Raw genomic sequence first — 24,219 nt, 5'->3', positions numbered from 1 at the left:
CCTGGTTTGGAGTGTTGACAGCCAATTAGCATGAAGCTCGTGATCGGGAGGGTGCGTGGATCCTCCGCGGCCATAGACATCACTATGTTTATTTCTTAATTTCTCAAAAACGACTTAACGGATTTACACCATTTTTTAAAAAGGTCTCTTTCTGAGCCAAGCAGTACCTTTTTGCCGAATTTGGTGTAATTCTGTTCAGCAGTTTGTGCTATAACCGTCTCTAAACTTTCCTATGGTAAATTGATTTTTTTAACTCTATTTTTTGATTTTCTCAGGAACTACTGAACGGATTTTCACCATTTAAAAAAAAAAAAGCTCTCTTTCTGAGCTAAGGGCTACCTTTTTGCAAACTTTGGTGTAATTCCGATCAGCAGTTCGGGCTGTAGCCTGTTCCAAAATTTCCTATGGGAAATAACATGGAGAAAACATGTTTTGGGACCCCCCTTTTTTCTCAGCCCCCGCTTGACGATTCACCTGTAAACTTTTATAGGATAGGAGCTAACCAGAGCGCCTCACTAGTTTTAAAAATTTTGCGAAGATTCGTCATCCGGCGGCAAAATTATTGGGAATAGAATGTTGTGATTTTCCTATGGTAACTAGGTCCTAACTATAACTACCCACTGGCGACCACCAGTAGGATATATGATATATATATTACCTACTGGCGGTCGCCAGTAGGTAGTTATAGTTAGGACCCCTTTTCCATAGGAAATCCGCAACATTCTATTTTGAATAACTTTGGCGCCGGTCGATGAATCCTCGCGAATTTCTCAAAATAGGTGGGGCGCTACGCTCCGCTCCTACCCTGAAAGTCTCGGGGGGATACGTCAAGCGGGGGCTGAGATAAAAGGGGGGTCCCAAAACGCGTTTTTCCCATGCATTTTTCCATAGGACCTTTAGAACGAGCTACAGCCCGAACGGCTGAACAGAATTACTCGAAATTTGGCAGAGAGGTAGTCCCTAGGTCAAGGAAGTGCCTTTTGTAGGTTTGGTGTAAATCTGTTCAGTAGATTCTGAGAAAATAGCCTTTAAATCAATATATATATCTGAGCCCGCTTACGGTACGCTTACCGTACGCTTACCGTAAGCGTACGGTGGCGTGCGCGAGCGCGATTCTGATTGGCTCTTAGATCTTAGTAAACATTCGAATCGGCCGAAACCAGGAAGCGGCGGCCGCCATTTTGTGTATTTCACTCTGAAAAAAAAGACTGAAAACAAGAAAAGGGGGCAATGAGGAGAGTTACAGACCCCCTAACATTTGTAAGGGGGTCAAAGAAGGACAGAAAAGTACAAAAAAAACATTTATTGATTTTTAAAAAAATCACGGGGTACGCGTACGGTAAGCTTACGGTAAGCGTACGGTAAAAAAAATAAAAATAAATAAATGAAAAGCAGATTTAAGAGTTTAGATATTAGGGAGCTCTAAAAAGAGCTGTTGTGTTTATGAAGTCATTTTTTTAGTGGTACCTACAAGTAAGTACCGATGCAGAGTCTAAGGTTCAAAAGGAAGACTCTGTTCCCTTCATCATTGAAGTGCACACCATCTCCTCTATAAATGTCTTGCATGTCATAACGCAAGTTGTTGTGGTAAATGGCACCCATACCATAGTCACGGAGGAAAGCAGAAACAGATTTGTTGACGTGCTTTCTTGCTTTGTCAATCTGTGGACAGAAATGATTGGACCAGTTCCATTTTTGCCTTTGGCATATGTTGGAAAACACAAAGGCAGTTTTAGGGAAAAGTGAAAACAGTTGTGCAAAGGTGTCCTTCATAAGCATTTCCAGACCTACCCCAGTCAAAGTGCCTAGGTCATTGCCACCACAGTGCACTATTATGAGGTCAGGGTGTTGGATTTGCATGAAGGATTTCACCAATGGCATCAATTGGTGCCACTTTAACCCTCTCTGACCAATCCATTTAATGTCTACATTTGGCAAAGCAAGGTCTCTCACCATATCTGTTTTCTCTGCAAACTTTTCACTCCAGAAGACATAGCTGTGCCCTACAATCCACACTGTGAACATCTTCAAAGGAGAACTGGATGCACTCAGGAGGTGTCTTTCAGTAGAATGGCAATATGAAAAGAAAGACAGTTTGGAAATGGAGGCATACATATTTTTTTCAAAACAAAAAGAACTGATTGGCTGTTTCATACCATTCTAGAATAAAAACTAGGCTGTATGTGTAAATTAATAGAAGCATGTTTTGTATTGGTACAAAAAAATGTGTAACCAAAGAACAGTACTATGGATTTGCTGTTAGGTTTGAAAAGTCAAGCACTCTTGCTCTGTGGAATTGAAACATTGTTTGGCGAACTTCTGACCTAACTCAACACAGCAGTGTTCCATGAGCTGTTGCTATGGTAGCAGGCAGAAGTCAAGTTGGGGGAAGGGTACTAGGCAGAAGTCAAGTTGGGGGAAGGGTACTTTTGGAAAAGGGTTGGTTTTCAACCAATAGAAATGTGTGATTACATTTGAAAAAAAGGGGGAAGCACTGAGATTTGAAACTTACATGTATATGTGTGGAAAAATAGAGGGAAAGTTTGCCATTATCTGGTTCTGCTGAGAGGAGAGAGGTGAACACAGCAGAGATCCTGGCTCTGATAATCTGCTGTTTGAGTGTCACATTTCTTTCACAACTAACTAATTTTAAAGGTGAGTTTACAGTTTGAGAGGGGATGTATGTGGTAACTTAAGAAATGAATAATAGAAATGGAAATTGTTTTTGTTGTAGTTGCGTTTATCATTTTCTGTTTTGGGAGAAATTTAAATGTGAGGAACATGTAAAATAATATGGAGTATGTTTTCACAATAAATTAAGGTGTACTGGAAAAAAAAAGAATAGTTTAAGGGTTTGAGGTTGGACTCAGTAATGCAAATACATTCAGCATCACTAAGGCTGGTTGCCCTTGCTGGAGTGTAGGCAGTCACCGAGAATACACATGGTGGTGGTCTGAAAAAACAGTTTGGACATGTGCATTTAAATAAATCAAAAAAAGTGGTTTCATAATGTGTCAGTCTGTAAAAGTGATTTTCACTTGCCCCGAAAAAAAAAGAGCAGTAAGTGTGCTTTCAAATTGGCAAAGAAATTTCGTTTTGGGACTAATGTGAAAACATGACTCTGTGTGCAGAGAGGAATTATAGGCAGAGATTTATTGCGTATTGCTCTGGTGATTTCACAGTTGCATTAGATGGAAAGGGGGAGCGAATTTTTGGGGGAAGAAGCAGACTCTTAGCACACACCCATGTGCTTGCCATGTATAATCATGCACAGTATTTACAAGCGAGTGGGGTTTTCAGGTTTCAGTCTGTAATGCAAATACATTCAGCATCACTAAGGCTGGTTGCCCTTGCTGGAGTGTAGGCAGTCACCGAGAATACACATGGTGGTGGTCTGAAAAAACAGAGATTTATTGCGTATTGCTCTGGTGATTTCACAGTTGCATTAGATGGAAAGGGGGAGCGAATTTTTGGGGGAAGAGGCAGACTCTTAGCACACACCCATGTGCTTGCCATGTATAATCATGCACAGTATTTACAAGCGAGTGGGGTTTTCAGGTTTCAGTCTGTAATGCAAATACATTCAGCATCACTAAGGCTGGTTGCCCTTGCTGGAGTGTAGGCAGTCACCGAGAATACACATGGTGGTGGTCTGAAAAAACAGTTTGGACATGTGCATTTAAATAAATCAAAAAAAGTGGTTTCATAATGTGTCAGTCTGTAAAAGTGATTTTCACTTGCCCCGAAAAAAAAAAGAGCAGTAAGTGTGCTTTCAAATTGGCAAAGAAATTTTGTTTTGGGACTAATGTGAAAACATGACTCTGTGTGCAGAGAGGAATTATAGGCAGAGATTTATTGCGTATTGCTCTGGTGATTTCACAGTTGCATTAGATGGAAAGGAGGAGCGAATTTTTGGGGGAAGAAGCAGACTCTTAGCACACACCCATGTGCTTGCCATGTATAATCATGCACAGTATTTACAAGCGAGTGGGGTTTTCAGGTTACAGTCTGTAATGCAAATACATTCAGCATCACTGAGGCTGGTTGCCCTTGCTGGAGTGTAGGCAGTCACCGAGAATACACATGGTGGTGGTCTGAAAAAACAGTTTGGACATGTGCATTTAAATAAATCAAAAAAAGTGGTTTCATAATGTGTCAGTCTGTAAAAGTGATTTTCACTTGCCCCGAAAAAAAAGAGCAGTAAGTGTGCTTTCAAATTGGCAAAGAAATTTCGTTTTGGGACTAATGTGAAAACATGACTCTGTGTGCAGAGAGGAATTATAGGCAGAGATGTATTGCGTATTGCTCTGGTGATTTCACAGTTGCATTAGATGGAAAGGGGGAGCGAATTTTTGGGGGAAGAAGCAGACTCTTAGCACACACCCATGTGCTTGCTATGTATAATCATGCACAGTATTTACAAGCGAGTGGGGTTTTCAGGTTACAGTCTGTAATGCAAATACATTCAGCATCACTAAGGCTGGTTGCCCTTGCTGGAGTGTAGGCAGTCACCGAGAATACACATGGTGGTGGTCTGAAAAAACAGTTTGGACATGTGCATTTAAATAAATCAAAAAAAGTGGTTTCATAATGTGTCAGTCTGTAAAAGTGATTTTCACTTGCCCCGAAAAAAAAAGAGCAGTAAGTGTGCTTTCAAATTGGCAAAGAAATTTCGTTTTGGGACTAATGTGAAAACATGACTCTGTGTGCAGAGAGGAATTATAGGCAGAGATTTATTGCGTATTGCTCTGGTGATTTCACAGTTGCATTAGATGGAAAGGGGGAGCGAATTTTTGGGGGAAGAAGCAGACTCTTAGCACACACCCATGTGCTTGCCATGTATAATCATGCACAGTATTTACAAGCGAGTGGGGTTTTCAGGTTTCAGTCTGTAATGCAAATACATTCAGCATCACTAAGGCTGGTTGCCCTTGCTGTAGTGTAGCAGTCTGGACATGGGCTTTTTAAAAAATCTGAAAAGTGGTTTCATAATGTGACAGTTTGTAAAAGTGATTTTCACTTGCCCAAAAAAAAGAGCAGTTAGTGTGCATTCAAATTGGCATAGAAATTTCGTTTTGTGACTATTGTGAAAAGAAAAGTAGTAATATATTTAAATACAATAAAGGATTTTTTTTTTAGTTTTTTTCAGGTATTGCTGAAGAGCAGTGAACAAAATTTAAGATGCCTACAAAATCCAGAGTTCAAAAAACGCTAAAAAAAAAAAATATATTTGAAGACAACTGGAGGACCAAAGTTAGTAGAAGATGCTCATGTTGGGAAAAAGAAAAAATCTTCTGGTAAGCAGAAAAAACAATTTCTTAAAAATATATTCAAAACAAGGAAAAATGTACAAAATGTCTGTACTGGAAAGAATGTTACGAAACGAACAGAACAGGAAAAAATTGAGAATTTAGTTAATGCAAATATACCTTCTGCAACTGAAAAGATTTACATAAACAGAAAAACAGCGTTTAAAGAGATACGTAGAAAAATGTTTCAGAGAAGAGTTATGTCCAATTTGATAAAGGATGTGAAGAAATATAAGCAAAAGGCAAAATATTACAAGAGAAAAAAAGAAATTGAAGCCATTGCAGCAAAGGCATTAGAATTAAAAAGGAAACTATTCATATTAATTTTGAATAGGATGTGTACATTAGACAAAATGGTTAATGTACTGAAATCACATAGCAAAAGGAAAAGAGTAGTGAACAGAACAAACTTTTGTAAAGTGTTTTTAGGAAAGTGGATGCATAGTTCAAGTAGTGAACCTTTTTTTAATGAAGAGAGCTATTTTCAAAGTAATAGTTTGCTGCATGCAGTTGACACCAGAGGTCGTTCATACGAAGTAACAAATGGTTGCATAATGGAGAAGGAGATAATGGTTCCAAGAGATGAGGTACAAGTGATGGCAGATGAGGCAATGGGGAGACGTCCTAAAGCCCCAGTGTACACTTGGAATTGTAGTAGTATTTGCACTGTGCGTCAGGAATCTATTGACAAATTTCGAGAGTTTCTAAGAGAATATAGTAAAAAAAGTGTAAAACAGAAGATTAAGGTGCTTCAAAGTCTGGATCCATGCAGAGTGAGAGAGAATACTGGTTTGCAGGGTCATTCTCTGGCTTGTCTATCTAGAAAAGTGTGCAATAGTGCTTTCCATCATTTTAGGATGCTGGCTGTTCATCATACTGAAATGAGAAAGTTTGTGAGACGGTTGTATTTTGCCAAAAGTCCAGCAATAAAGTTAAATGAATTGAATAGGGCTCTGTTCCGAGGAACAGTATCAGATGTAGAGAAGGTTGTTGATGAAATTCAGTTTTGTTACTTTGGTCCTGAACAAAACAGTGCAGAGAAGGACACAGTAAATGAGGAAGAAGTGGAAGAGAATGTAGAACCCTCTGTAAGTAACACATTTAATGATCACATAACAAAATTTGCAATAGTCTCTAATGAAAGACCAAATTTTACTTGTATTTGTTGCCGCAGAACTCATTATAGAAAACAAACTAGGAATGTTGATCTCTACAGAAAGAGTGAAAATGAAGATAATTATAAGTGGAAGGATTTTGCCACATATATATTTCTAGAAAATTGTTTTGAATTGGGTGAAGATCAGCGTATTTGTAAATACTGTTACAACAAGTTAGAGGAAAATAGAATGCCGACCAGAGCTGTACATAATAATTTAGAATTGGATGCTATTCCTGCTGAACTTTCTGAATTAAATACATATGAGTCTATACTCATTCAATGTGTTCATCCGTTCCAGACCATAGTACGTATGGAGCCCAAAACTGGTAAATTACCTCCTTCAGATTTACTGAGAGGTTTAAAAGGTAGAGTGGTGTATTTGCCCTTGGATTTGAAAAAAAATATGGAAACTATTGATGCGGATACTTTGGAAACTGAACCATTAATTATTCTGGTTAATGGTGTACCTACAAAGAATAAGAAGATTTGGCAGGAGCTGGTAGATGTGCGGAAAGTACAAAGAGCAAATTTGTATTTGAAAAAAAATAACACATGGTATGAATCAATTTATATAGAAGAAGAAGAAGAAGAAGAAGATTTACAAGAAGACACAGAAATACCAACTGGACAAATTGAAAAAGTGGACAAGTCAAAGGAAGAAGAAATTTATGAACATTTTAGCATACATCCTCTTCATTCGAAAGAAGTTATGGGAGACAATATTGATCTCTTTCAGATGAAGAAAGCAAAAGGAACTCCCGTGAGTGTATGGGAGGAGAGCTTGGAAGCTCGATGTTTTCCCCAGCTGTTTCCTAAAGGAAAAGGAGGACGATACGATGAACGTCCAGAACAGATTCCAGCTTCTGAGTATCGGACTACAAGACTATATGCAGAAGATCCCAGATTTCGACAAAGTATTCCTTATTTGTTCCATCTTTTATTTGAAAGCGACTTGTCTGCACTGTCTTATGCAGTAAATCACATTTTAAAAAGTGGAGTACATTTACAAAATGTGTCTGCTAAGGATTTTATGGAGAAAGTGCAGCACCGAGATGATCATTTGGAAACACAACTGATCAATCTGATGGCTTGTCAGCGTGGGACAAATGAATATTGGTACCGACGCCATGGTGAACTAAAATGCATGTTACGGAATTTAGGAACACCAACATGGTTCCTTACCCTAAGCTGTGCCGAGTACGCTTGGGATGATTTACTGGATTTTCTACGAGAGGCCAATTCAAACATTAAAAACATCGAATACAAGACAGCAGGAGAACTGTGCTCATTGGATCCGGTTAATGTTTGCAGATATTTCAATCATAGATTTGAGGCTATGATGTCCTTCATCTGCAATAAAAAAAATCCACCCCTTGGAGAAGTAGTGGATTTCTTTTGGAGAAAAGAGTACCAGGCAAGAGGTGCTCCTCATATTCATATGCTGTTGTGGATCAAGGATGCCCCAAAGTTTGGAACAGATGCTGATGAAGCAGTGTTATCTTACATTGAAGAATATGCAACATGTGCTATACCAAAAAGCACAGAAGAGAACAAGTTAAAGGAGCAAGTTTTACGTTTCCAAAGTCATCGGTGTGGAAAATACTGTCGACGGAAATACAAGAGCAAAGAAAAATACTACACTAAATGTCGATTTGGATTTCCTAGACCTGTTCTTTCAAATGGAAGAGTCAACAGGTTTATGTCAGCTGTGAGACATACTATCACAAGAAAATCACCTAAGAATACCTACAACCTAAAAAGAAAAGAAGAATCAAAAAATATAAATGACTACAACCCAGTCATTTTATCCATGTGGAACGCTAACATGGATATACAGTATGTAGCTGACAATTCCATTGCTGTTGCTCGATATGTAACGTCTTACATTACGAAATCAGAAAAAACAGAATTGAAGGAAATGTGGGAAGAGATTTCTCACGAGAAGACTGTCAGTAAGAAGCTGTACAGTTTCAGTTTGAAGATGTTATCGCATCGAGAAATTGGATCCTACGAATGTTCAGATAGGTTATCTTCTGCAAGTCTCTACTCGAAGTCAAGAAGAATAATTTGGGCAAGTTTAGGCCTTGCAGCAATGAGAAATCGGGTACTGAAATCTGTAGGAGAAATTGAATATTTGGCCGAGAATGACCCAGAAAGTACAGATATTTTGAAAACAAACATGTTGGACACATATTATCCCAAGAGAAGTCAACATCTGGAGAACATGTGTCTCTATGAAGTGCTGCAGAACTACATTTATTCACGGAAAGCCACAGAAGACATCAATAATGGAAAATATAAAGTCGTTGGTGAAGAAGGATGTTTGGTGAAGCAAACAAAAGGAAGTTTGATAAATCACCGGAAGCTGAGTTGCGACACTACTGACAAGAAGGAATTTTACTACTTGGCTCTTTTACAGTTGTTTAAACCATGGCGTACAGAGGATGAACTACTGGGAGAATTCCAGAGCTATGAAGATTCTTTTAATGCTTGCAAAGACAGCATACAATGCAGTACATTCTCAACTTATCTGCAAATGTTAAATGAAGAAATTGATCAGGAAACTACAATTGCAGCAGAAATCGCTAGAGATAGTTCTCAGGACAGCCAAAGTTCAGGAACACTCAGTCAAGATCCCCTAGGACAACCAATCATTGAAAATGAAGCATCAATAGCCATGAATGAAGTGGAAACGGCTATGAATCAAGCTCAAGAAGAATGTATAGACTTAGAGAATTTGGAAAGACAACTGAACGAAGAGCAGCAACAAATTTATGAAGAGATCAAAAACAAAATTGATCACGGATTTCTACATGAAAAAAAAGAGTGCTCATGCACATCATTTCATCCAATCAGGATGTATGTAAGCGGACAAGCTGGAACTGGAAAAAGTTTCCTAATAAAAGTCATCAGAAGCTACCTAAAGCAAAAAACGGATTCTACTTTGTCTTGTGTGGTTACTGCTCCAACTGGGTTAGCAGCATATAACATAAAAGGAATCACTTTACATCGTTTGCTAATGTTACCAGTGGAGCATGAGAACAAAATACAATTCAACAAGCTAACTGGAGAAGCATCCTTGGAAGTTTCAAGAGTATTGAAGAAGATGCAAGTTCTCATTATTGATGAGGTGAGCATGGTATCAAACTTAATGCTTGCCTTTGTGCATTTAAGAATGCAGCAAATTTTGAAGACAGACTATGACATGTTATTTGGTGGAAAACACGTCATAGTTTTTGGAGATCTTTTGCAACTTACTCCAGTTAAAGGACAACCAGTGTTTAATACTGTCACACATGAAGACACGAAGAAGTCATTGGGAAGCATCGGAAATACAAATATTTGGTCCTTCTTTGAGTACAAGGAACTTACTACTAATATGAGGCAAGCAAACGATGAAGAATATGGAAGTATTCTGAAAGATATCAGGATTGGACTACTCACAGAAGTTGGCAAAAAAACATTACAGAGTCGGCTGCTACATAATTTATTTCCAAAGGAAGAAATAGTTGCAGAGAAGATATACAAGAACATTGCAGAAAACAAAAGTGTCATCTGCTTAATGCCAACTCTACGTGAATGCTCAATATTCAATGAGGAGCTTTTGAAATTGGAAAAGGAAGAGATCAGGAAATTGGAAGCAGTGGACAAAATTGAGGATGGAAGAATTAGTGTCACAGTAACAGGCAAACTGAAAAATAAATTGGACTCACTAGAGAAGAACATCTCCAAAACAGCTGGATTAGAAAAAAATCTATATGTTTGCATGAACTGTAGAGTATTTTTAAGGAGAAATTTGGATGTTGAAAAAGGTTTAGTTAATGGAGCGATGGGAAGAGTTGTGGGTTTTATTAATTACCAGAAAAAAGAAGGAGTTGAATGTTTAAAAATAAAATTTGATCAGATAGAAGAAGTTAAAGATATTTGTCGTTGTACAGTACATTTTATGCTTGTGAAAGACTTATATGTACGTAGGAAGCAGTTTCCGTTTTCTCTAGCATATGCTGTAACTATTCACAAGTCTCAAGGATTGACTGTAGATTGTGCATTTGTGAACATTGGTTCAACTGTGTTCAAAGAAGGTATGGCATATGTAGCTTTGTCACGAGTGAAAACATTATCAGGTTTATTCATGATAGACTTTGATGACTCAAAAGTTAGTGCTGATACAAACTGTGTAAAGGAGTATAATAGATTAAGAAGAAGCTATGCTCCTCATTTAGGTCAGTATCCTGTGTTGGAGAAACGTGTAGTTTCTCGTAAAAGAAAAAATGAGAATATCTGTAATGAAGATGTAGAGAAGAGGAAAAAAAAGAGGAGTGATGTAATTGCAAGCAAAAAGAAAAAGGAAAATGAAGAACAGGTTGTAGGATGTCATTTTGAAAATAGCTCTGGTGTCAACTGCTACGCAAATGTAGTGCTGAATGTTGCATTTTATCTGAAAAGTTTGCAAGAGCAGATAATAGTAAATCAGGGAAAAAGATTCTGTTCAGAGCTGAGTCTCCTTTTTCAAAAGCTGAGTAAAGATAAAACTCAAATAGAAAGTGCTACTGAAATTAGAAAACTTTTAGATGTATGTTCAGGACGAACACAGTTTTCTCAAAATGAACAGCAAGATGCACATGAATTTTTGATGTATTTTCTTCAGGTAGTGGAAGAAGAAGGAGTTCCCATTGACATTTTTTTTGGTCTCTCTTATAAATGGGAACATAGTTGTGATAATTGTTATAATATATGTGGCTCTATTGTTGATAATGAAAGATGTATTTATTTGACATTGCCAGAGAGTAAAACAGTCACTTTTGCAAAATTAGTTAAAGATGCTAATCATAGCATGAAATGTAGTCAGTGTAATTCTGACATGTTTTCAACATTAATTTTAAAGGAATACGGACAGTATGTAATTTTAATGATGCAACGATGTAGAGCTGATGGTTCAAAATTGGATACTTTAATAAAGAAGTTTACAGGACAGCAATTATCAATTTCAGGAAAAACTTTTGTAACTGTTGCAATAATTTTCCATGATGGACCTACTGTTACTTCTGGACATTACACAGTTTATCTTAAATGTGAAAAAGGCTGGACACTGTGTAATGATTCCCAATTGATTTTCAAACAACGTTTGCCTTTTGATTTAGCAAATTCCTATCTAATCTTCCTGAAACCTAAATTTTAGACAGATTTGGCAAGATCTCGACAAAATAATTTTACCATTTTACTGGATTACCATTACAATTTTGTAGAAAAAAGATTTTTTAAATTATCATTTGGCCTAATGGAAAGATAACCAATTGTAATGTGGACTTTTTAAATTTTTAATGAAACTTTGAAAAACCAATAATTTAGAGATTATCGGTAACTTCTGCACATTTTAAATTTTGGAATGTTATTGGACTGCCATTGGAATTTTTTTCAAAAATGATTTAAAAAATTACTATTTGGCCATGCGGAAAAGTAACCAATTCTATTGTGGACTTAATAAATTATTCAAAAAATTTTCGTGAACCAAAATGTTACAGAGAATCGGTGAGATCTGGACAAATTAAACTTTAGAATTTTATTGGATTACCGTTGGAAATTTATTCCCAAAAAAAATTTAAAATTACTATTTGGTCTAAAGGAAATGAAATCAGATGTATTTTGGAGTTATTTGAGATATAATATTGTGATTATATTTCTGAAACAAACATATCAGATGGTATTTTAAAGAAATAAGTATTGGTATTAGATGATATTTTTTTAGAATATTATGCATTTCTATAATGTTAAGTTTAAGTAAAAAGAGATTCTGGGCTTTTTTATTACAATCTTTGTGATTGTTATTTTTTTTTGCCCGCTGTAAAATGATGAATGCAATTGCTTTCACAATTTATAGTGAAATGCAATATATTCTGAAAACAGCAAAAATAAGGCAAAAATATTTTTTGGAAAAAAATGTAAATATGTGTACTGTATAATAAAATGTTTTAAAAATATTAATACTTTTTTCTTTTTTTTCAGATTTATATAGAAAATTTTCGAAAACTAGAACCATTTTTAAAGCTATTTTTTAAAAAAACAAATGAATAAATATTTTTTTGAGTGAGTATGGTAAGTCAATAATAATAATTGTAGTCTCTCAAGGACCTTGTAATGTGATAATTGATTTTTAGTGTTTTTTTAAAAAAATAAAAAAAAGTACGCGCACCGTACGCGTACGGTAAAAAAAAAAAAAAAAGTTTTTAAAAACATATGTAAAAAAAAGATGAAAGATAAGGTTGGCTCTTAAAAGAACCGTTGTGTTCATGCAGGGACAGAGGAAAGGAAGCATGGGAAAATTATTCAAAGCGACAAATGTGCTGATCTATTTTGTTGTTCACTAGGGAAACACTGGTCTCCCTATAGCAAATTAGATCTTGACAAAATGTGCATCGAATATCAACCTTCCGAAATCGAGGGTTGATTTCCAGAGGGCCAGCAAAAGGAGATTCTCCCCCCACAGATGAAGGGCTCACCTGACCTGCAGAAGAAGGAGTCAGCCCTGCAGATGATGGTCCAGGCTGAGCTGCTGTGGATGTACTGGCTTGTCTTTCTGAAGAGTTACCTCCAAAAAGATGACCATGTGTCCTTCTGTGTACATCCTGGAGGTGTCTCTTCATGGTGTGATTCCCAAAGGAATACTTCCTGTTAGGATTACCTCTAGAAAGTACACGCTTACACAGCTTACAAGTCACTAAGGGTGCATTTACCTTTTGCTGGCCTTCAGGAAAAGTAAAATAATCCCATACATAAGAGGGCTTTTGTTTCCTCGATCTCTGCCTCAAGACAGTGCTGCTAGTGCTAGCCTCACTCTCAGAAGAGCTCTGCTGTTCTGCCATCGTATCCCAAAGACAAACCAGCTCCTTCTCCCAAGGGATCACAAGCAGAAATGAGGGGAATGGGTGTGGTGTAGGAGAGTTCTAGAACTGAAAGTAGTTTCAACCAATCAAAAGTTGTGTTTCATGATCACATGACCTACCGTACGCTTACGGTACGCTTACGGCAAAAGTACGCATGCGCGTAAAAAAGACACGCGCTTGCGCGCATGCGCATAACAGTCACTCCCGGCACTTCCGCGTAACGTGCGCGTGTAGCGTACACGCGTACGCGTCCCACGCGGAGTACGCGCGGCTACGCAAATTGCGTAACTATACGCAAGCAGCGTAGGAAAATTACGGACGTTGCGTAAACCGTACGCTTACCGTGAGCTTACGGTACGCGTACTAAAAATTTTTAAAAAAAATAGAAAAAAAGTACTGCAAATAAATTTTACATGTTTATTTTAAAAAATATATAAAAAAAAACATATTAAAGAATTTTAAAAATGTAATCATAGTCTTTATAAAAGGTAAGAAAATTAAAATAAAAATATGTTAGAAAAAATAGAAGAAAAAAAAAAATTTAGCATTTAAAAAACCTTGAAAATTCACTGAAAAAACCATGGGTTTCACACACGTTATAGTTAGGAATTAGCATTTAAAAAACCTTGCAAATTCACTGAAAAAACCATGGGTTTCACACACGTTATAGTTAGGAATTAGCATTTAAAAAACCTTAGAAATTCAGTGAAAAAACCATAGGTTTCACACACGTTATAGTTAGGAATTAGCATTTAAAAAACCTTAGAAATTCAGTGAAAAAACCATAGGTTTCACACATGTTATAGTTAGCTGGACATTTTACTCGTAAAAAACCAATGAAATTCCCCCGTTATAGTTAGTTCAGCTAACTATAACTCGCGCGCCCGCAATGCACTGCTGATGACGTCACATATTACATCACTCATGACATGGTCAGTGACATCACTCATGACATCACTGATGACATCTCAAATGACATCACTGATGACATCACTGATGACATCATTCAGTGAATGTGTGTTTTTCTGAAAATTAAATATGTTTTATATATGTATATCTCAAGGTCGATGGAAGAATAAATGGGTATATTACTGTCTAAATGGATGATTTCTTTTTGAAAAATTGATTGTGTAACTGACTGATTAAGTGTATCATAGTGAATACATGGCTTAGTGAGTAATGTTTAAATATATAAATATCTGTATCAGTCTCTCACTTTGTGTATAAGTGGCTGCATGGGTTGGAGAGTAGCTACATGGGTGTCTATATAGGTTATTAGTTGGTTTTTTGAGTATCAGTATGAGTGTCTGCATGGTTCGGTGGGGGGTATGACGTAGTGCATAGGTGCATGAATGAGTGACTCACTGTTTGTATGTGTTGAACAGAGCATGTGTGCAGGACTGCATGGGTGGATGAGTGTGTGTATGGGTGTGTTAGTGAGTGAATGACTGTCTCAATAGTGTCTTTATGAGTAACTACAGATGTTTAAAACTAGTATATGTGACTATTGGTTGATATATGTGAGTATATGTGAGAGTGAGAGATTGAAAGAGTTCCTGTATGAATAAGTATGTATTTCTATAAGTAATTGTTTAAAAGACTAAGTATGTGTAAGTTTCCGTAGAAGTAAGTGTGGTGGTGTGTGTATAACTGTATATGCAAGTAAATGTATGTTTGATTCTTTATTAGCATGAGTGACTATGTGTGTGAGTAGCTCTATGGATGAGTGGCATTGTGTAACAGGATGTATAGGTGTATGAGTACATATGATAATTGAGTACATGTATGAGTGACTGTATTGGACTGTTGGTGAATGAGTGGATGTGTATGTGGATCTTAGAATTACTGAAGAGGTTGTTGTAACTGTTATTGGTATGTCCATTGTTTTGTAAATTTTAGTCTCTATTTTTGAATGTGTGTATCAAAGGTTTTATTAGGGGAAGTGGAGGTCTGCCACTCTATCACAAGGATGATGTCATCAGTGAGGTCATCAGTGATGTCATTTGAGATGTCATCAGTGATGTCATCAGTGATGTCACTGACCATGTCATGAGTGATGTAATATGTGACGTCATGAGCAGTGCATTGCGGGCGCGCGAGTTATAGTTAGCTGAACTAACTATAACGGGGGAATTTCATTGGTTTTTTACGAGTAAAATGTCCAGCTAACTATAACATGTGTGAAACCTATGGTTTTTTCACTGAATATATATATATATATATATATATATATATATTCACTGAAAAGACCATAGGTTTCAGCCACGTTATAGTTAGGAATTAGCATTTAAAAAACCTTAGAAATTCACTGAAAAAACCATAGGTTTCAGGGGCGTTATAGTTAGCTGGACTTTTCACTCGTATAAAACCATTGAAATTTCCCTGTTATAGTTAGTTCAGCTAACTATAACTCGCGCGCCCGCAATGCACTGCTGATGACGTCACATATTACATCACTCATGACATGGTCAGTGACATCACTCATGACATCACTGATGACATCTCAGGCCCCGTCCCCTCACTACCCACTGATAAAAACACACCCTGTGGCCGTTTTAGGTTGGGAGATTAAGTCCCCTTGAATCCTGAGGGTCCCTAGGGTCCAACTAGACCACTAGGTACCTCCAGTAAGCGCCACAGAGCTGCGTTGCAGAGAGATGTAAAAAGGGGCACGGCCTAGACCACCTCTCTGCAACGCAGCAGAGTGGTGCTCACTGGAAGCACCTGGTGGGCTAGTTGGCCCCCAGGGTCCCTCAGGAATGAAGGGGAATTATTTCCCCAACTTAAAACGCGCCACAGGGCTTGTTTGCACACGTTAACTCAGGCCCCGTCCCCTCCCTTCACCACTGTATAAACACGCCCTGTGGCCGTTTTTAGTTGGGAGATTAAGTTAGTTTGAATCCTGAGGATCCCTAGGGTCCAACTAGCCCACTAGGTACCTCCAGTATGCGCCACAGAGCTGCGTTGCAGAGAGGTGTAAAAAGTGGCACGGCCTGGACCACCTCTCTGCAACGCAGCTCAGTGGCGCTTACTGGAAGCACCTGGTGGGCTAGTTAGCCCCCAGAGGCCCTCAGGATTGAAGGGGAATTATTTCCCCAACTTATAACGCGCCATAGGGCGTGTTTGCACACGTCACCTCAGGCCCCGTCCCCTTCCTTCCCCACTGTGTAAACATGCCCTGTGGCCGTTTTTTAAGTTGGGAGATTAAGTCCCCTTGAATCCTGAGGATCCCTAGGGGCAAAATAGCCCACTAGGTACGTCCAGTAAGCGCCACTGCAGAGAGGTGTAAAAAGGGGCACGGCCTGCACCACCTCTCTGCAACGCAGAGCAGTGGCACTTACTGGAAGCACCTGGTGGGCTAGTTGGCCCCCAGGGTCCCTCAGGATTGAAAGGGAATTATTTCCCCAACTTAAAACGCGCCACAGGGCGTGTTTGCACACGTCACCTCAGGCCTCCCCTCGCTTCACCACTGTGTAGACGCACCCTGTGGCCATTCTAAGTTGAGAGATTAAGTCCCCTTGAATCCTAAGGGTCCCTAGGGTCAAACTAGCCCACTAGGTACCTCCAGTAAGTGCCACAGAGCTGTGTTGCATAGAGGTGTAAAAAGGGGCGTGGCCTCAGAACACCTGTCTGCAACGCAGCTCCCTGTCGCACACTGGAGATACCTGTTGGGCTAGTTGGCCCTCAGGGACCCTCAGTATTGAAGGGGAATTAATTCCCCAACTTACAACTGGCCAGGGGGCGCGTTTGCAGAGTGCTGCAAGGAGGTGGCATGGCCTCCAGCGCCGGTGGGTACTCTCCAAGTAGACACCCTTGTCATTTATTTATACAAACATGGGTAGCTATTGACGGGCACATTTAATATACACGCACACCAAGCCATTCAAAGGGGATTCAACAAAAATTCGACCAAACTATGCAAGAAACCCCCCTCACGGTTAATAAAAAACACCTCCACCGCCGGATGTGTAATACTTTTTATTTTACTCTCTGGAAAGGAGACAAACCTCACTTGAGAGTCACAGCGTGCTCCTGGCTGAGCCCAATGCTGTGTTACACCCACCAGTGCCCGCCGATTGCCTCACACCTCTGTGTTGTATTCCATCAGCTAGTGCGTATGCTATGACACTCTCTAGCCCATGTGCACTGTAACACCACCCGTGAATATGTCATGCCACACTTGCCTTTGCACGGGTTATATTGCCCCATCTAACGTGCCTTCCTCGATGCCTATGTTATAACACACAGCACTATGCCATACATATTACAATCTGGGATCCATATCTTTGTCACGGTGCATATGCAACGTTACACTCCCCAGCACATATTTTATATTACAACTTTAGAGACTAGGTATGTTACACAACACTGCCCTGTGCATATTACACTCCAAGGCGCATTTCGCATAGCACGCGCTAGTGCCTGTGCTATCTCGCGCTCTTCAATGAATCTGTCATTGTGCTCTCAGGACTATGTTCTATATAACACTGCGTCCACCTACCCTTTTCACGGGCATTACATTTTGTGATGGGGTGGAGGGTCAGGGGGTGTTTCTGCCAAGTGAGCCCGGAGTCACAGTCACAAACGTCCTCTTCTTCCTGAATGAAAGTGAGATTATGCTGCATACTTGTTCATATTTTAAGTAGTTCGCACAGACACACATTTTAAAAACAATAAAGTTCCTAATACCCACCTTCTCTGAACAGTTAGCTTGCTGCCCCATCCACCTCCTCCCTATCTTTTGTAGTCTGAATCCATGGACTAGCCTCCTCCCTCCTGCCATGCATGGTCTGATGTGCTGCCACTGCTCTCCATTTAGCATGATGTGCCAGTCCACTCCTCCTGCCCTCCATTGCCCAATTCTATGGCCCATCATTGACATCCTGCTTAGCCTCTGTGCTTAGCTTGCTGCCCCTATTCTCCTTCCCCCTGCCCTCCGATGTCTTTGTGCATGCCCCTGCTCCATCCTTTTTGCCCACTATGTTCCATGGACCTGCCACACCTATCTACTCTGAGTGTCCTGTTGAGCTGCCACTCCCCTCCCACCTGCCTAGCATTGTCAGAAGAGTGTAACCTGTCCCTGCCACCTCCACCCTGCATGTCCACATGCCATGCCCCTATCCCCTTCCTCCTGTCCTCCATGGTACATTTTACTGCCACACCCTTCTGCCCTCCCTGATCTGTTGTGCTGCAACTGTTCTTCCTGCCTGCCCCACACGGTCTGTTGTGAGGCCCCTTCCCCTGAACTCTCTTGTCTATGCACAGGTCCTGACCCTCCCTTCTATCCTCCATGGTCCTTTGTGCATGCCCCTGCAAGCCCCTGCACCCTCCTTCTTGCCCATCATAGCCATTGTGCTGCCACTAACCCTCCTGCTTGCCATGCATGGTCTTCTGTGCTGCCATGGCCCCTCCCACCTTCCCTGTGTGGTCAGCTAGCTGCCCCTGACCCCCTCCCACCTTCCCTCCATGGTCTGTGTGTATGCCACCATAGTCTCATTGTTGTGCTCCATGGTGTGTCTTGTTTCTAGTGCCCATCCTGCCTGACCTCCATGGTCATCTTGCTGCTCCTGCCCTGCCACCTTGCCCCCAGCCCTCTGTTTCCATGTGCAGACCCCCTATTCCCTCCCTCCTGGCTTGTCTGTTCCATTGTAATGCCCCTGATCCGTCCCTCCTGCCCTTTATCATCTGCAGCTTTCTCTCCTGTCTGTCCATTATGGTCAGCTAGCTACCATTGCCTCTTTCCCATCTGTTCTCTGTTGTCCATGTGCATGGTCCTGTCCCCTCCCTATTGCTTTCTATGGATTGTTGTGCTGCACTCCCATCCCGCATGCGCTGTGTGGTGTATTCTGCTGCTGCAAACCCTGATGCCTGCCCTGTAGGGTCAGTTTGGTGCACCTCTCCATGTCCCTCCTGTCCTCTGTTATCAGAGTCCATGTCCCTAACCCAATTCCTCCTGCCTACCATGATTCAATGTACCATACTTGCGAACATCTTGAACTTGGTAAGAGGGAGATTTTGAAAAAAAACTGGGGTATTGATTTTCCCCTTTGAGTTACATTGAAAAAGAGGAGATTGTAGACAGGAGACAGATCAAATGAAGCCCATTTGAGCTTAAAAAAATTGGACGTTTCCTGGCTGAAACGGGTCTGTTGGCATGTATGGTTGTACTACCACTGCCTCTTCCTTCTGCCCACAATGGTCTATTATATTGCCACAGCCTCTCTTGCCAGTCCTGTATTGTTGGTTTGTTGCCCCTCCCCCCCTTTCCACTGCCCTCCATAGTCTGTTGTGCTGCCACTGCCCTTCCTGCCTGCCCAGTGTGGTAAAATTGTTGCCTCTGCACTCTCCTACCTGCCTTCAATTTTCAGAGTCCGTGCCCCTGGCCTCTGCCTCTCAACAGTATCCCAATGAACAACTAGATTGCTAACATTCTACATTTATTACAAAAGTGTGGAACGCCTGACGTCATCTTGATGTAATCAAAACTGTCATACCTAGAGCATTTCCTTTAGAAATTACATATATGAGAGGGTCTTATTTGCATCAAAATTATGGTTAGTGCTCTAAAAAACTAAAATGAGGACATATTTTCTGAGTTTTCAAATAGCGACAAAGAACTTTTAAATTATTTGTAATCTTTATGTTTTTTTATCCAGTTGACCACTTGATTAAATGTTGCACCTTGGCGAGAGGATGTGGTGTTACTTCCAGAGCTGCAGACTTTGCAACTGGGGAACCAGGTTGGAGTTTCTGCTTCAGCTCAACATTCTGTGATTGTGGTCAAATCACTTAATCTCTCCATGTCTACAACCAAAATGAATTTGATCTTGTGTGATGTAACCAATGCTCATGTAAAGCATTCCAATACCTGACAAGTCTGCACTATATAAAACTGCAAATACACAAAAAATAAGTGTTTTGCACACTTCTGTCATTGGGCTACATGTGGGCTACATCTGGGTGATATTTGTGCTGCATTCAGGCTCTTTTGTGTCTGGTGGCCATCTTGGGAGATTTATTTGTTATGAAGTTTCCTAATTTCCTCATTTACTGCAGTCTCCTCAGTAGGAAATGCTTTCAGTTTTTTACTTTGATTCCATCAAGAAGGTATTCAGATATGTCACACATTTGCCATAAATTCTGAATGTTAGCACTCTAGTTGCTCATTAGATCATTGTAGTAAAGCTACTGCTCACCACGGAAGTCTGCTGCTGGTATGAAAAGTGCATGTTTCAGTCTGCATATCAGAATTTTTTAATGAAATAGAAGAGGATTTGAGAAGTCACTCAAAATGTGCCCTAATTTTTCTTTCTTCAGCACTAATCATAATTTCTATGGCAAAATGAACCCCCTCATTGTGTTCCTATTTAAATTAAAGGTTTTAAGTGTTACCAGTTTATTCCAATCAAGATGGCTTCAGGTGTGCCATACTTTTGTCATAAGTAAGACAGTAAGCGCTCTAGTTGTTCTTAAGGACATTCTTTCATTAGGCTATACTTGGGCTACATCTGGGTGATATTTGGGCTACATTTGGGCTCTTTTGTCTCTGGTGGCCATCTTAGGAGATTTATTTGTTATGAAGTTTCCTAATTTCCTCATTTACTGCAGTCTCCTCAGTGGGAATACTTTCAGTTTTTTATTTTGGTTCCATCAAGAAGGCATTCAGATGTGTCACACATTTGCCATAAATTCTGAATGTTAGCACTCTAGTTGCTCATTAGATCACTGTAGTAAAACTACTGCTCACCAGGGAAGTCTGCTGCTGGTATTCAAAGTGCATGTTTCAGTCTGCATGTCAGAATTTGTTTATGAAATAGAGGAGGATTTGAGAAGTCAAAAGGTGCCCTAATTTTTCTTTCTGCAGAACTAATCATAATTTCTATGGCAAAATGACCCCCTCATTTTGTTCCTTTGTCAATTAAATGTTTTAAGTGTTACCACTTTATTCCCATCAAGATGGCTTCAGGTGTGCCATACTTTTGTCATAAGTAAGACTGTTAGCGCTCTAGTTGTTCGTTAGAACACTCTGGGACATTCTGTCATTGGGCTATACTTGGGCTACATCTGGGTGATATTTGGGCTACATTTGGGATCTTTTGTCTCTGGTGGCCATCTTGGGAGATTTATTTGTTATGAAGTTTCCTAATTTCCTCATTTACTGCAGTCTCCTCAGTAGGAAATACTTTCAGTTGTTTACTTGATTCCATCAAGAAGGCATTCAGATGTGTCACACTTTTGCCATAAATTCTGAATGTTAGCACTCTAGTTGCTCATTAGATCACTGTAGTAAAGCTACTGCTCACCAGGGAAGTCTGCTGCTGGTATTGAAAGTGCATGTTTCAGTCTGCATGTCAGAATTGTTTTATGAAATAGAAGAGGATTTGAGAAATCAAAATGTGCCCTATTTTTTCTTTCTGCAGCACTAATCATAATTTCTATGGCAAAATGAACCCCCTCATTTTTTTCCTTTGTAAATTAAATGTTTTAAGTGTTACCACTTTATTCCAATCAAGATGGCTTCAGGTGTACCATACTTTTGTCATAAGTAAGACTGTTAGCGCTCTAGTTGTTCGTTAGAACACTCTGGGACATTCTGTCATTGGGCTATACTTGGGCTACATCTGGGTGATATTTGGGCTACATTTGGGCTCTTCTGTCTCAGGTGGACATCTTGGGAGATTTATTTGTTATGAAGTTTCCTAATTTCCTCATTTACTGCAGTCTCCTCAGTAGGAAATACTTTCAGTTTTTTACTTTGGTTCCATCAAGACGGCATTCAGATGTGTCACACATTTGCCATACATTCAGAATGTTAGCACTCTAGTTGCTTATTAGATCACTGTAGTAAAGCTACTGCTCACCAGGGAAGTCTGCTGCTGGTATTGAAAGTGCATGTTTCAGTCTGCATGTCAGAATTTTTTAATGGAATAGAAGAGGATTTGAGAAGTCACTCAAAATGTGCCCTAATTTTTCTTTCTGCAGCACTAATCATACTTTCTATGGCAAAATGAACCCCCTCATTTTGTTCCTTTTTAAATTAAATGTTTTAAGGGTTACCACTTTATTCCAATCAAGATGACTTCAGGTGTGCAATACGTTTGTCATAAGTAGGACTGTTAGCGCTCTAGTTGTTCGTTAGAACACTCTGGGAAGCTGCAGTAGAACACAAAGGAATCAACTGACAGTCTCTGCCCTTGGTGGATGTACATGTTTTACTGAGAATGTCAGACTTCATTCTCACATGACTGAGAAAGATAATGTGAATTTACAGAAAATATGCTCTCAGTTTAGCTTATAGATCCCCTTCCAAACCTCTGTGGGAAAAGCATGAAAAAATAGTTTTCTTTCAAACATGATTCATGATATCCAAGCAGAAGGCTTTTTCACATGGTAAAATCACCTTAGAACACACCACAATTCCTAAAATGAGTATGGTACCATCAACAAATGATTTATAATGTAACTAAAGTCGTAACACCTTATATTAACTGCAATGCTTTTTAATGAGGTGCTATCATGTATATTGGTCCCAAGATGGCTGCCAACACTTCTTGGATGAAGTACTGACAGCCAATCAGATCTCACAATGAGATGTGTGGTTAGGCTCCGCCCATATATATCTATCTTTTTAACTCTAATTTTCTCAGGAATTACTCAACAGATTTACACCATTTAAGCAAAAGGCACGAGTCTGAACTGAGGACTACCTCTTTGCCAAATTTGGTGTAATTCCGTTCAGCAGTTCGGGCTGTAGCTCCGTCAACAGGTCCTATGGGAAAATGCATAGGGAAAATGTGTTTTGGGACCCCCCTTTCTTCTCAGCCCCCGCTTGACGAATCACCGTGAAATTTTCAGGTGAGGAGCGGACCGGAGCTGGCCAAAAGCTTGGAAAATTTCGCGAAGATTCGTTAATAGGCGTCAACGTTATTCCAAATAGAATGTTTCGGATTTCCTATGGAAAATAGGTCCTAACTATAACTACCTACTGGGGACTGCCAGTAGGTAATATATATATATGTGATCAAGGGCTCCTGAAGCCCGAAACGCGTCGTGCGTGGGTTGTAAATCGAAATAAATACTTTACCTAAAGTCCAGCGGGGTCTGAGTCTCCTTCCTCGCCGCAGCTGTGTGGAAGTAGTAGGAGTTGGAATTTTCGATATATATATATATCTATATATATATATTCACTGAAAGTTATAGTTAGTTGGACATTGCACTCGTACTAAACCAGTGAAATTCCCCTGTTATAGTTAGTTCAGCTAACTACAACTTGAGGCCCTGCAATTCACTGCTGATGACGTCACATATTACCTTACTCATGATATGGTCAGTGACATCATTGTTGACATCACCCATGACATCTCAAATGACATCACTGATGACCTTATCCAGTGACTGTGTGTTGCTGTAAAGTTTAAATATGTTTAACATATATAGGGAAAGGCATATTGAAGACTGAGTGGGTGTATAAGTGTCTGAATGGATGATTTAGTAGGTGCGTGACTGAGTCTATAAATGAGTCATTAAACGTATCTTACTGAATGCATGGGTTAGTGACTAAACTGTGTGAAAGTCTGTATCCGTCTGTCTGTTGGTGTGTAAGCGGCTGTATGGATTTGTGAATAGCTACATGAGTGTCTATATGAGTTATTGATTGGTTGTCTGAGTATCTGTATGGGTGCCTGAGTGTTTGTGGGGGTGGGATGTGTGTGACTCTGTGCATAGTTGTGTGAGTGGGTGATTCACTGGGTGCATGGTTTCAAGAGTGCATTTGTGATGGATTGCATGGGTGCGTGAGTGTGTGTATGGGTGTGTTAGTGAGTGAATGTATATCTTAGAGGTACATGTGCGAGTAACTACATATGTAAAA

The sequence above is a fragment of the Triturus cristatus genome, chromosome 11 (assembly GCF_964204655.1).
Source record: "Triturus cristatus chromosome 11, aTriCri1.1, whole genome shotgun sequence".
Taxonomy (NCBI): Eukaryota; Metazoa; Chordata; class Amphibia; order Caudata; family Salamandridae; genus Triturus; species Triturus cristatus.
Note: the sequence above shows the minus strand (reverse complement) of the source record.